Consider the following 15,070-nt stretch of genomic DNA (forward strand, 5'->3'; position numbering starts at 1 on the left):
CCCGTCGGCGCAGTGGCCACCCTCGGCAGGCGCGACAGTCCCCTCCCCGGGCGCGCCAGGCCGCCCCCTCCACCCGCCGCGGCCCGGGGGGCGCTCCCCCGGCGGCGCAGAGCACTCCGGGCGGCCCGAGGGGTGGGACCCGGCAAACAGCCGCCGAGATTGCCCTCCCCGCCCGGTCCGGCCCTCCTGGCCCTCCCGAGGGGACGCGGGGTTTGAGGGTCGTGATCCCCCGGCCAGCTCAGGGGGCTCGGGAAAGGCACGGGTCAGGGACCCCGGAGAAGGCGGAGGGCCAGACCCGGCGCCCAGGTCGGCCGGTCCGGCGCCGCCCCGCCCCCTCCGTGAGGGCAATAGGGCTGATGAGAGGCCAGATGCCTCTTACGGGGGGCTCTTACCTCCCCGCACCCCTGCGAAGCTCTCTGGGCACTCGACGCGACGACGCGCTGAAGAGCAACGAGAGACCCCAGCCGGGAGTCCGGGGAGTGCGAGACGGCGGCTCCGGGTTTGTTTTGCCCCCGGCCCTGGGGCGAGCCGACGGCGCAGGCGCACAGGAGGCTTTCCTTCGGCGCACACGCCCCCTCCCTCCGCGTCCGCGTCCTCCCAGTCCCGAGGCGCCTGCGCGCAGCGAAGCCGGGTCTGAGCCGGGGCCGCCGCGCTTCTTTCCGGAAGTGCCTGAGAAGGGTCTGCGGTGACGGGGACGCCCGAGTTCGGCCTTAGATCAGACTCGGTTTCCCGCTAGACGCCTTGGAGCTGCGGCGGCGTCCGGCTTCAGTTACCCTTCGCTGACCTAGACGCATCTCCCCCCGCCCCAGCTGCCTGCGCCCGCGGAGCCGGTGGGGCTCCGGCTTGTACCGGACACACCCGCCTGCCTGCTGGGCAGCTGACCCGGCCTGCTCCCCGCCTGCTGCCCTCCCCGAAAACCTTTTACTTTCGACTGGTTATGCAACCCGTCTCTCTCCCCCGGCAGCAACCAGAAGGCTCCCAACCCGTCCCCGAGCTTCAAGGCCTCCAGCTGCCTGGCCATTCCTAGCCGCGGGCCCCTTCCCTCCCGTGCTTCAGTTCTGCTTTTCTAAACTGGCCGCGGGGACAGCTGCCGCCTCTGTCTGCAAACAAGAGCCAGCTGATCTGAGGGAGAAATAAAATGTCCCTCATGTGATGGCTGTTTGTACTTGTTGAACTTTGCTATTTTTACCACAAGTTTCCTATAAAGTTAAAGGAGGGAAGAAGAGACATGAGAGTGGGATCAGCGTATCATGACAGACTAGGGGGAAGAATCCATCGGTTGCCGAAGGTTTTACCAGCTCAAAATTCATGCTGGTCTTTGGAAACTTTCAAGAGTTATAATCTCTCAGGAGTAGTTTAGTCACGTGATTTGTGGTGAAAGATTTGAGAAGCAGTATTCAAATCCTAAATCCGCGATTTAAAACTAGTTTGTGCTCTTTCAAAGATTTTTAGTCTTGGTTTTCTTTGTCTAATCTTGATTTTTTAGAACTCTGAAATGGAAGTGTGTGGTTTTAGGGGAAAAGTGAAACTTCCTGTTTGCTTAAAATAATTTATTGAACATCTACGTGACAAACATTAGATGCTTTGCTTACGTTATCTCGTGTAATCCTAAGTAAGAATAATTCTACAAAGTGCTGTATGCATGTTCTCTACTATGTGTTAGGCGTTCTCAGGTAAAAAAAAAAAATGCCTTGTGCCTTTATGGAACCACAGTCTAATAGTGGAGACATGTAAACAAGAGTATACTTGGGATAGAAGTATTTTTATGGTATATTGGGAGGACAAAGAGTAGAAATAGACAACTTTAAGACCTTAAATAGATACGGAAAAGCATATACATGAATGGTCAATTCACAAAATGGGAAATTTAAATGCCTACTATATATCTCACTCATGTTCAAACTCAGTAGTGAAATAGATATTATTTCCCATGGGTCTAATTAGCCAGTTTGTTTAAAATGTGAATAAACTCCATTGGTGAGGGTAGAGTGAAATGAGCACTCATATCCAGTTGGGGATATGAATTAGGACAAAGATTTTGGAAAGTTATTTGTCAAATCATATCAAGAAACATTCATATGGCCTAATTCAATAATTTCCCTTCTGGAAATTATAACAAGATATTTCAGAACACAAAGATTTGTGTGGAATAGCAATAAGGTAAATAAACAAGGTACCCAAAATTCAAATGCCTTTCACATGTCAGTCCAACTATGCTTTGTATCATATTTATTTGTTTATGGGCGTGTCTTCTGTGCAGTGCAATATACCAGGAGTTCTAAGGATTATAAAAATGGATAATTCATAATTTTTGCCCTGAAGTTCACAATTCACTGTGCCATTATTTTATTTACCAACATAAGTAGTTGACAAATTGCTGCAATTTAATAAGATTACAAGAGCTTTGTGTAGATTCTTGGTCAATTAAATTTTCTGTGATTTCCTTTGTTGATTGAAATGAGGAAGAAATCTGCACATCAAATGCAGTGTCAAATAAAATATTAATGAAGAAGAGTCCTTGGCAAAGTTTGAGTAATAATTGCCAAAAAATTCCGTGTATCATCTTTAACCTCTAAAGATCCCGATTTATAACTAAATGGTTCCTGGACATGAGGAAATCATCCCAATTATAGCATATTTGGCCAATTTATTCCTTCGACTAACTAGTCGTTGCTTGGATCACCAGCAGTTTATTATTTTGAAAGGTAAAAAGAATCTGGATGATTTTAAGAGGCTTAAATTCCAAATTAATATAAACTTCCAAAGCTATTCCCTTTTCATAAATAATCTCTGCGGAGAAAATACCAGAAGCAAATGAAAATAACTATTACAATTATTCATTGTTGTACAGTCGGTCTTATGATAACAAGCAATTTTAGAACCAGGGATTCATGGCTCCAAAACACGGAATATGACCTGGAACTGCTAGTTAACCATTAGTATTTAAATGCTATGTAACCGGGGCTGGCCCCGTGGCCAAGTGGTTAAGTTCGCGCGCTCCGCTGCAGGCGGCCCAGTGTTTTGTTAGTTCGAATCCTGGGCGCGGACATGGCACTGCTCATCAGACCACGCTGAGGCAGCGTCCCACATGCCACAACTAGAAGAACCCACAACGAAGAATACACAACTATGTACCGGGGGGCTTTGGGGAGAAAAAGGAAAAAATAAAATCTTTAAAAAAAAATAAATAAATAAAAAAAAAAAAAAAAAAAAAAATAAATGCTATGTAACCAGGTTAAAAACTCATGTTACAAGGAAAAGGGCTAAAACATTTTTTTAAAAAGTATCTGCTGGTCAGCTAGATCAGCTGTTTGGAGCAATGTTACTAATGAAGAAATGGTTAGTGGCCAGCCTGGTGGCGCAGTGGTTAAGTTCGCCTGTTCCGCTTTGGCAGCCTGGGGTTCACCGGTTTGGATCCCAGGTGCAGACATGGCACCACTTGTCCAAGCCATGCTGTGGCAGGCGTCCCACATATAAAAAGTAGAGGAAGATGGGCACAGATGTTAGCTCAGGGCCAGTCTTCCTCAGCAAAAAGAGGATTGGCAGCAGATGTTAGCTCAGGGCTAATCTTCCTCAAAAAAAAAAGACAGAAAAGAAAGAAATGGTTATAGTTTGGGTGACCGTGAGAGCTAGTTCTTTTTAAATGCTTAAAAAGGTTTGGAAGAAAACCCACTAAAATATTAACTGTGGTTGTCTTTGGAAGATGAAATTATTAGTGATTTCTCCCCCTTCTCTCTAGTTTTCTATATTTTCCAAGTTTTTTACAATGAGAACATATTACTTTAATAATCCGAAAGGACAAATGGAACACTTTCCTTTAAAAACTATTGCTGAATTCATAACTGAGTCAACCAATTACCTTACATTCTTTATGCAGTCCTTGCATGCAATATATTGCATGACTATGAGTCATAAGAGGGAAATAACCCAAAAGGATGGATGAATACTTGTGTTTGGATACTGTCTTAGAGGTGGCAACAAGGTACAAGGCTCAAGTTCCCAGGGCTCAAGTATGATATAGCTTCATCATCATGACACAGGTTCTCTTAGCAAGGAAGTCATTAGAATTCTTTGCCAAATATTTCCAATTCTCTTCTCTTCTAGGCATATATGGCAATGTACTTCCTGGCCCCTTTCTGGTTGAATAGGGCCATGTGACTGATTCAGGCAAATGAATTGTGAGAAGTGACGTGTCATTTCTAGACTGGATTCTTTACTCACCAACGTGAGACCCTCCAGAGCCCTCTTTCCTTCTGGCATAGCAATAGGCAAGACTTGATATTGCGGCTGCTCCATCAGTTTGAGTCCTTGAGGGATTCCAATGAACAGAGAACTTCTAGAACAAGAAATAAACCTTGTTATATGCCACTGAGATTTTTGGGGTGATTTGTTGCTGCAACATCATAGCCTGTCATGGCAGATAAACTTGTGTTATGCCTCTGTGGTTTAGGGGTGGCTATTCTGCATGGTAAACTGAGTCAGTGCTTCAGTGAAGCTATCTGTGGCAATATTGTTTCCTAATGTGTTTTTCCTTCACAACTGAACTTACTCTATACTCATGATTATTATGATTTGCCACGTAAAAACATTTCACTGTAAACGCGTATTTACCTCTACAACTTCTCAGAGTGACAGTGAATATTTTTTACTTTTAATTTTGTTTTATGGAAAATGTCAATCACATATAAGAGTAGAGAGAATAGTGCAATAAACCATGTACCTGTCTCTCAGCTTCAACATCAATAACTTGTAGTGAAGATCCTATTTTATCTATAAACTCACCCACTCTACCTCTCCTCCCATAAGTGGATTATTTTGAGGCAAATCTCATTTATTATATCTTTTTCATCTCTAAATTTTTCTACGTGTCTATTTAAAAGGTAAGCACTTTGCAAAGTAGAAATAATTATGCAATGAACTCCCTTGCATCCAATAGCATCACTCAGCTTCAGTATGGACAACCTTGCTTCATCTATACCCTTACCCACCCGTATTGTTCTGAAGCAAATCCCATGCCTCATTTCATTTCTATAAATATTTCAATATACATTTCTAAAAGAAACAGCTCTTTACAAAACATAATAACAATACCATTATCACACGTGAAAACTGTAACAATAATTCTTCAATAATACTAAATATTTCGGCACTGGTGTTTGTATTTCCAATTGTTCATAAGTGTTATAATTTTGAAATAGTTTGTGTGCATCAAAATCCAAATAAGTCAACATATTGAGACTGGATGCTGTCTAATAATATTCCCTCTTTCTTTTTCATTCCTTGAAATTTATTTTTTTAAAAAGCCATGTCTTTTGGCCTGTAGAATTTTCAGTATCTGGATTTTTCTGCACCTCCCTCCCCATAGCATCTTTTAACATGTTTCTCTTGACCCTGTTTTCTATAAACTTTTAACTAGATCTAGAGACTGGGTTTGATACAGATTCAGTTTTTTAGCAAGGTTACTTCATAATCGGTATTGTGTACTTCCACCAGGAAACGCATATCTCATTGGTTCTCTTTCAGTGATGTTAGCAACCGTTGCTAATCACTGCTTGGATCCATTCTTTGATTTAGGGTTTGCAAAATGGTGACATTCTAATCTATTATTTCTTTTTTATTTATTGGCTGGAATTCTTCTATAGAGAAAAAAATCCCTCAACAACTGTTTAGTTTTCCTGAAATATAGTTCATATGGGAAAGGGAAGTTAAATATTTGACTTTTTATTTTACTGACAGTTTTCAGTAGAATGAATTGGTTCCCTTGTATTTTCTAAATGAGACCAATGGTGGTGGTGGTGGGGTTAATATATATAAATTAAAATTTATGTATGTATGTATGTATATATGCATGTATGAGGCTAAACCAGTTCTCTGGATTCTTTTTGGTATTTTTGTAAACAAATTTAAGCATTTTCACTATTGTCAATCCAAATGTTTAATACTATAATAAATGCATGTCATATCCATTGCCATAATCATAATACTAAAAATATTATTAAAATAGTCAAAGGAATCATAAGTAAATTTAAATCCAATTAGGATTTACTTAAAATTCTAATGTTAGATTTCTAATTTTTCTATTAAGTCATAAAACAGGTCAGTAAAAAAATTTTTCAAAACTATTAGTTGCTTTTGTATCTCTAAGGATGATCACAACTGAATTCATCTACAAAAATTTCAAAGATATAGGCATATCAAATTATACTAATTTTGTGTTTGATGTGGGCATAAGGAAACTCATCAGGGCTCAAATGTATTAAGATGGAATTCACAATATCAGGTAATATACAGAGAGAAGGACCGTTAGTGGTCTAATGCCACTGCAAGTTAGCATTTAAACCGGAGCCAGAAAGAGAACTGAAATTCAAATCAGCGAAGTGAAATTAATTATTCTACTCGTTAGCTGCTTGAATAATGATATTTTGTGAGAACAAGCTCAAAAACAAAGGTTAACATCCTGAGTAGTGTAAGTTTAACATTGTGCATAATTAGGAGAAAAAAATGAACTGGAGTTACCATCTCCTTTCCTTATGTGTATTCAAAGAATGAAATCGTGTTTCAAAATATTGAGAGGAAGAGTTTTAGCTCTCTTCAGCTGAGGAGAAGACGAGAAACCCACCACTGAGTGGCAGAGCCCAAGCCCGGAAGGCATGCAGTGACCCTCTCTGGGATGGGGCAATAAGAGGCACAGTCTGAAGTCAGTGGGAAGATCCCCTGTGAGATGCATCTTGGAGCCTGCCTGATCTTCAGTGCCCAAGAGGCAGGCTCCTGGACTCTATAGCAGCATCCTGCAGCCAACAGAGCAATGGCAGAAATGGCAACCATGGAGAACAAAGAAGAGCTCAACCTCCTGATTTTGACATTACAGAGGGCCAGGATTGTTGCAGGACCCACCAAGAAAGAGAATGGGGTCCCAAAAATGATTGGTTGAATTTTTCTCCAATCTCAGAACAGGTTATCTTTGATTTAGGAAATAAGGGAATGTGTTATTTCTTATATCCTGGCATTGTAGAATAAAACTCATACCCATTATATGTAGTTTTGTAATAATGATCTATGAATAAAAAGCATATAAATAGAATGGAAAACCTCAAGTTCTCTATTATGAAAGATGATGATGTTTTAATTAGCATTTTTTGTGACAGATTTGATAGTCAGCTCAATAGTGTATTTTCTCATATAAAATTTCTTTGGCTTACTCCTTCAAATCAAGAAAGAGAAATAGGCACCATACGCAAAAATAAACTCAAAATGGATCAGACTCAAAGATAAGTCCTGAAACCATAAAACTCCTGGAAGATAATATAGGTCATACACTCTTTGACATCGAACTTAAAAGGATCTTTTCAAATACCATGTCTTCTCAGACAAGGGAAATAAAAGAAAAAATAAACAAGTGGGAGTTCATCAGACTACAGAGCTTCTGCAAGGCAAAAGAAACTAGGATCAAAACAAAGAGACAACCCACCAACTGGGAGAAAATATTTGCAAATCATATATCTGACAAGAGGTTAATCTCCACAATATATAAGGAAGTCACACATCTGAACAATAAAAAACAAGCAGCCTGATGAAAAAATGGGCAGAGGATATGAACAGACATTTTTCCAAAAAACATATACAGATGGCCAACAAACATGAGAAGATGTCCAACCTCACTAATCATTAGGGAGATGCAAATCAAAACTACACTAAGATACCACCTTACACCTGTTAAAATGGCTACAATCACTAAGACTAAAAATAACAAATGTGGGAGAGAGTGTAGAGAAAAGGGAACCCTCGTACACTGCTGGTAAGAATGCAAACTGGTACAGCCACTATGGAAAACAGTATGGAGATTCCTCAAAAAACTAGAAATAGAAATACCATACTACCCAGCTATCCCACTACTGGGTATCTACCCAAACAACTTGAAATCAACAATCCAAAGGAACATATACACCCCTATGTTCATTGCAGCACTATTCACAATAGCCAAGACATGGAAACAATCCAAGTGCCCATCGTCTGATGATTGGATAAAGAAGATGTGGTATATACATGCAATGAATACTACTCAGCCATAAAAAAGGCAAAAATCATCCCATTTGCAACAACATGGAAGGACCTGGAGGGAATTATGCTAAGTGAAATGAGCCAGACTGAGAAAGACAAACACCAGATGATTTCACTCATATGTGAAATATGAACAAACACATGGACAAAGAAAACAGTTCAGTGGTTACCAGGGGAAGGGGGGTGGGGGGTGGGCACAGGGTGTGAAGGGGAGCACTTATGTGGTGATAGTCAAGAAATAATGTACAACTGAAATCTCACATTGATGTAAACTATCATGAACTCAATTTTAAAAAAAAGAGAGAAATAGGGATTACCAGAAGAATCTTTTCTGCATCCTTTACAATTGGCCTTAATATTTTAAAAAACAATAGAATCATGTGGACTGTGAGATATATACATGTATACAGTGAGGCAGGATAAATATATATATGTGCAGTTAAACAGGTTAAAAGAAAGTATGAAAGTATGCACTAAATAGGAAAAGGAAATCATCATCGGCCTCATTTTTCCTCTTGAAGTAGGGCTTTGCAAGAGTTTCTGCTCTGGTTGAACAGAGATATACAAGGAGACTGGACAATGGGACCACATTTCCTCATGTGGCATTTTCTCCCTATTATGATCACTTCCCTGCCCATTTCCTTCCTAACATCAAGGACTCCTGGACAGGATCCCTGGTCTTAAATTAATGCTATTATTTTTCCTAAATAGAATTTTCTTCCATGACTTTTAATCTGTTTTCATTTCAGTGATGGCTCATCATTTCTATTACAATCTGGGCTTTTCTTGCTGTCCTTCTATATGGTTGTCAGATTTAGATTTGGCTAAGGGTGTTAGTAGTCCCCAAAATATCAGAAGCTTAAACTAGATGCTTGTTTCTTTTGCATTAACATCCAGATACAAGTGGTCTAAGGCTGCCATGGAACTTTGTTCTGTGAAGTCAACACAGATTTTGGATCCTTCTAGTTTTTTGCTATATCATCTGTGCCCTCTCTTCTCAAGGTCATCTCATGGTCCAAGATGGCTACTTCAAGTCCAGCAATCATGTCCATATTTCAACCAGAAGGAAGGAGGAAAGAGGCATAGAGTGTCAAAGGGTTCACGTAAGCTGTTCCTTAAAGAAGGGTCTCTGAAGCTGCTACAGGATACTTTTGCTTATACCCGTTGGTCAGAACTTATTCTCCTGGCCAAATACAACTGCCAGGAAGATTGTGGAATTGTCTTTATTTGGGAAAGCCCTATGCCCAGCTGAATATTCTAATGGGAGAAGGGATGTTGAGAGGAAGTAGCAGCTTCTGCCATACCCTATTTGAACCATGGTGCCATTGGGAAGTCCCTTGTTGCAAGAATATGGTAATATTTCATCAAATAGCATGGATCTGAGCAGGCTCTGCATGATTACTGCAACTCCCGAATAAAGGTTGACTTTTCAGTCACCTTGGAACACACTGTTTAATGATTACGTTGTCAGTGTGTAATCTTCACCTGCAAAGTCAAATACAAAAGCCCTCCCTCCACCGCTCACTCTTTCTTCCCCTCCTCAATCACATTTTTAGGAGGAGTGTCTGCTCTCACTGACTCACTTCCTCACTTCCTTCATTTATCTGCAACCTTTTTCAGAATGGATTCTCCCTAATTACTCCTCTGTTCTTGCTAAGGCCTAGAGTGACCCCCATGACACTAAATTAATCAGGCGTTTTTCAGTCATCTTCCTTGGCTTCTCAGCATCTGACACAGCTGCCACTTCCTCCTTCTTGAAACCCTCTCTTCTGTTGCATTCCATGACACAACACTCTTCCAGAAGCTCCTTGTAAATCTCCTTTGTGAGCATGTCCTCTATCAGAACACAAAATGACGGCTCTCCTAAGAGTTCAGTTCTAAGTCCTTCTCTTTTCCACCACTAAACATAGATGAATTCATTTGCTGCAGGCTTCAATTATCACCATGTGCTGAGGATTCTCAAAACTATATCTACAATTTGCTCTTTATTCTGTTTTGCGGTATCTTCTTTTTCTTTCAGTGCTTGAGCAAGCAAGTGACTAACTTGACTAACAGCCAAAGCTGGTTCTTCATTAACCATCCGAATGCAAAGAAATTTTAAATAACATGTGAGCTTGTCAGGAGACCACAGATCAGATAGCCATATTAAGAGAAAAAATGTTATTATAGCTTGTCATCATAAGGTTTAGTCTTTCTTTCCTTAAACTGTCAACCGATATAAATAATTAGGTATTTGCTGTTTCTCAGACACATTCTCTGCATATTATTCAGGATTTAAGAAGAGAAATTAAGACAATGTCTCTTTTATTGAGAATTTTAAAATATGGTTGAGAACAAATATGTGTATCATATATATAAATATATGTACGTTTTTGCAACATATACATAACTATATGGTCACAAATAGCAACTTTAAACCCTTCTAGGGACAAGTATAAGGTGATATAATGATCCTTTCTGTGCATTAGTTTAGTTCTTTATAAAATAAGGACAACGCCTACTTCACAGGATCGTTGTAAAGATTAAATAACCAATGTACATGGAAGTCTCTCAAAAGCTTTAAAAAGAATTCAATATACCGCAGACACCTTAATAAACCTGAGATATTTTCAGCTATACCTGTTGTAGTTTTATTCTCCATGGGATGTTATTGAAATTTGGCTACATTTGTTTTGAAGTTTTTTCCAGACCAAAATGATTGTTGTGGGTATTCTGGTGTGGAACACTAAGATAGTAAGTGGGTAGCTGTACAAGTGTTAGAGGAAATCCACATCTGCTCCTTAAGGGAAACCCCTGGCTTTGCCTCCTGACACCTATTCACAAAATCTACTTACATGCAGACGTGAGGGTCTTCTATTCTTCCGGGCCCACTCCCCATCAGTACCCATCTGCTTTTCAAAGCATCGGCTACACAGAATGCTAGCATTCCTGAATCCTCCTCAGCGTTCATTTTTGAATTTTTTGCTGTTTAACTTATATAAAAAGTTTAATTGAAAGAAGTAGTTCCTGAGGAGTCATCTACAGTAATGTTTTTTCCTTGGATTAAATTAGATTCTGAGAAGGCATACTTGAACTGCATTAATTAGCCCCTTGCAAAATCGCCAATACTAAACTGAATTTTAATGTTATACTCCTAGCTTTTATCAAAGTTATTATAAGAAAAAGTCATGGGCTGGCCCCGTGGCCAAGTGGTTAAGTTCGCGCGCTCCGCTGCAGGTGGCCCAGTGTTTCGTTGGTTCGAATCCTGGGTGCGGACATGGCACTGCTCATCAAACCACGCAGAGGCAGTGTCCCACATGCCATAACTAGAAGGAGCCACAAGGAAGAATATACAACTATGTACTGGGGGGTTTTGGGGAGAAAAAGGAAAAAATAAAATCTTTAAAAAAAAAAAGAAAAAGTCATATAAAATTTGGTCTTGTTTTTGTTACTAAGCAAGACAAGGTCATTTTACTCCTGACTGAGGTCATTTTATAGCCCAATGGCTTCTTTGGGTCTCTTGCCAGAAATTGCTATTGGAAATTAAAGCGTGAAAGAATGATGTGGGCCTTGAGCAATAGGTGTGCTTCTTCCTCCCTGAAAGTTATGGAATCTGTCTTGGTTTGGTCCTGGCCATTAGGAAGTTAAAAGGCAAATCAAATTTACCGTCTTTCATGATTGATTCTCTATTTTACTGTATATAAACATAGGGATGATATATAGATAGATAGATTATAGATAGACAGATAGACAGATCTCCTTTAGGCTAAGCCACATAAAATCTTTTCAGAAAAGATTTTCTTTTCTTCTGTGTTATGTATTTTTTTATGTTAAAGGAAACGTGTCATTTCAGAGAGTCTTTGCAAATACATAAGAAAATTGGAATTAGGGTTAAAGGTTCAAGAAATTTAATAAGATATTTAGAATATCTTCTCAGAATTTGAATACTGCAATAACAAACATTTAAATATATTCTAAATTTCAATTTAATCTTTCTTGAAAATGATCAATGAGTAGATGTAAATTATGATTTGATTTGCATTACTAATTTACACATCATGAATTATATTGAATAAAGTAAATTAGAATTGGTTTTGTATATTGAAGACTTAGCAAAAACACAATTTCTGAAGAACATGACCTGCTTTGTTTCAATTGCAAGCCCTCTTCAATTGTCATTTTATTCTCCCACACTGTTGTATATTTTCCTTAGGAAATGCAATGCAAACAATTGCTAAATTTGCAATGCAAATTGCCCTAAAATTGTAGTAGGCTTATAAAGCCGAGAGCATTTTTTAAAGGGCTATTTCATTAAAATGTTTTAAAATTAATTAGACTTTATGCTTTAAAGCAATTTTAGGTTTACAGAAAAATTGAGTGAAAGCACAAAGAGTTCCTATATACTCCCCTTTCTCCCATCCACAGAACTATTTCATTTTTAATGAAAATAGTTTAAAAATTTTTTTAAGCCAAGATAATTTTCTCTCACCCTTTAATGTTCCCTCCAGAATCACATACGTTCAGTACTGACTAAATAAATTAGATAAATTCAACTGCGGGTTTCATGAAAATTATCCATATTATTTCTTTCTGGGGAGTTCTTTTTAGGTCATCCACATCTTCTGTTACTTTCTTTTCACTAAACCTCATATTGTTTACAGGAGACAGTAGAGTATAAAGCAGTGATTCTGCTGTTAATTTGAAAAGATGATTTCATTATTACAATAGGTCATTGGCAGCTGTGGCCCCCAGTGACCTCCTTTGTTGTTCTATCATAGAAGCTACATGTTTAAATGGATCACAGTTGTAAGTGAAACATTATATTCATAGCATTGTTTAAACTGAGCATGACTGAAATAAATACACCTACGTTTAATGATAAAAATATAAAAATTATATTGGATCGTTGTTACTAGAACAATATTTTAACATTTCTTTTAAGGTGTCTCTAATTTACCTGTTCTGATTTTCTTTCTACACATTTTGTCCATTTATGCCAATTTTAGTACCTGGTTGTTTTTCTTGATCAATTGTTGCTCAAAGGCAATTTGGAGAACATCCGCCACTACTCCACTCTTTTGCAGAAGTTCTACGTGTTTTATTTTTTTGAATAATTTTTCTTTTACCATCTTAACCATTTTTAAGCGTACGGTTCAGTGGTGTTAATTATGTTCACATTATTGTGCAACCATCACCACCATCCAGCCACATAACTCTTCATCTTGTAGAACTGAAACTGCATGCCCATTAAACACTAACTCCCCAGTCCCTCCTTCCCCTAGGCCCTGGCAATCACTGTTATAATTTCTGTCTTTATGATTTTGACTATTCTAAGTACCTCATTTAAGTGGAATCATACAGTGTTCCTTTTTTATGTGACTGGCTTATTTCGCTTAGAATAATGTCCTCAAGATTCATCAATGTTGTAGCATGTGTCAGAATGTTCTTCCTTTTTAAGGCTGAACAATATTCCATTGTATGTATGTACTGCATTTTGCTTATCCATTCATCCATCAACAGACACTGGGTTGCTTCCAAGTTTTAGCTATTGTGAACAATGCTGCTATGTACATAAGTGTAACACAAGTGTTTTTGAAAGAATGTTTACCAGGTGACAGAGACAAACCCAGAACAATTCTTGCCTAAATTCTGAGGCTGATGAGCAAATGTGGTGTCCGGGCCTTCTGTCTCTCCCAGGGCCTAACACTGTGCCTAGGATAAGCCTACGATCGTTGACTGTCCATTCATGCATAGTGTGTGGAATTAACAATGTGATGGACGCGTGCATGGTCAGAGCTTGGGGATTTGTGAGGAATTGCTTTGGAGTGATTGTGGACTCAGATATTCCTGTGGGAAATCCCTAATAATTGATATCTTTGGGAATTTTCTCTTGAGGTCGTCATTTTCCCCAAAGGGTAACATACCAATCTCTTGGGGTTGGGGGAAGGGTTGAGGGGACAGAATGGGTAAATCTTGGCTGCCAGCGTTCTCAGATCAATGGAGGGAAGAAAGATGGGGTTTCACCATTAGATGTGTAGACTTGCACTTAATAATTTCTCTGGCTTCAGTACTGGGCCTTCTGCATTACAGAAAAAATAAACAAAAATGGCAGTTTCAAAAGTGCCTTTTGAAAACAAAAAGTTCTAAAATTCAGCATATCAAAAATTAAACTCTTGCTATCCTCCCCAGACCTCTTCTGACAGTTTACTCATCTTGATAAATGGTGACTTTATCTTTCTGGTTGCTCAGAATAAACTTGGGCATCATCCTTCACTCCTCTTTTTTTTTTCCCCTCACCCTTACATTTATCAATCAGTAAGTCCTCTTGGCTCCACCCTCAAAAGATAGCCGCTTCTCACCATCTGGTGCAAGCCACCACAATCTCTAATCTACTGCAGATTGTTCCACTAACATTGATTTTCGATCTGTTGCCAAGAAAGAATCTATTTTATCTGTTGGACTGATAAACCGCTACTTGCCTTTGTTTTTCCCTGCCATAGCTTTCTGCTCCAGACCTGACCACAGGTACTCCGACTTCCAGTACCTGTGAGCCTCCTTCCGGTCTAATCACAGTCTTGAATCTCATTACCTTAGACCTGCCCTACACCACATCCAGGGAGGAAGGGCACTGACAGCGAGAAAAGGGAAAAAGCAAAAGCAATAAATTATCTGCCTTGCAATTCTGTCCCAGACCATGCAAAGAGTTCCTTAGAAAAAAACTGTGAATGTCAATGTGCTTGCCATTTGTCTATTTGTCCTCAGATCCATTTCCTGCCCCCTCCCGTTCTGCTCTGTATTGCAGGGCCCCGATTCCTGCAAACTGCATTTCCCAGGCCCTTGACAACTGGTTTCTAGTTAGGATAGACCCCTGCAGAGATACTGACTGGAGATTGGAGAGTGAGAAGCGGGAAAACCAGGGTATTTCTCCTCCTTTCTTTCTCTGCTCTGTGTGAGATCTCAGGAAGGGCTCCATCTCCGCCATGGTTCCACCTCTCTCCAGGCCTCCAAAGCCGTGGTTCCACCACCTCCTCCC

The 15,070-nt window shown here is 39.7% G+C and overlaps 1 protein-coding gene across 3 annotated transcripts in view; it reads right to left on the bottom strand.

Annotated features, from left to right (window-relative positions):
• Positions 1-15,070, bottom strand: part of ZFYVE16 (zinc finger FYVE-type containing 16) — a 100,698-nt gene that overhangs the window by 54,713 nt on the left and 30,915 nt on the right. For 2 of the 3 annotated variants that reach the window (XM_023616927.2, XM_023616925.2), the window contains exon 1: positions 393-821. The gene's annotated coding sequence lies outside the window, so the exon portion shown is untranslated. Of the gene's footprint in view, positions 1-392; positions 822-4,221; positions 4,337-15,070 lie in introns of those variants that run through there. The other variant, XM_070232735.1, reaches the window with a different exon arrangement.

The sequence above is a fragment of the Equus caballus genome, chromosome 14 (genome assembly GCF_041296265.1).
Source record: "Equus caballus isolate H_3958 breed thoroughbred chromosome 14, TB-T2T, whole genome shotgun sequence".
NCBI lineage: Eukaryota > Metazoa > Chordata > Mammalia > Perissodactyla > Equidae > Equus > Equus caballus.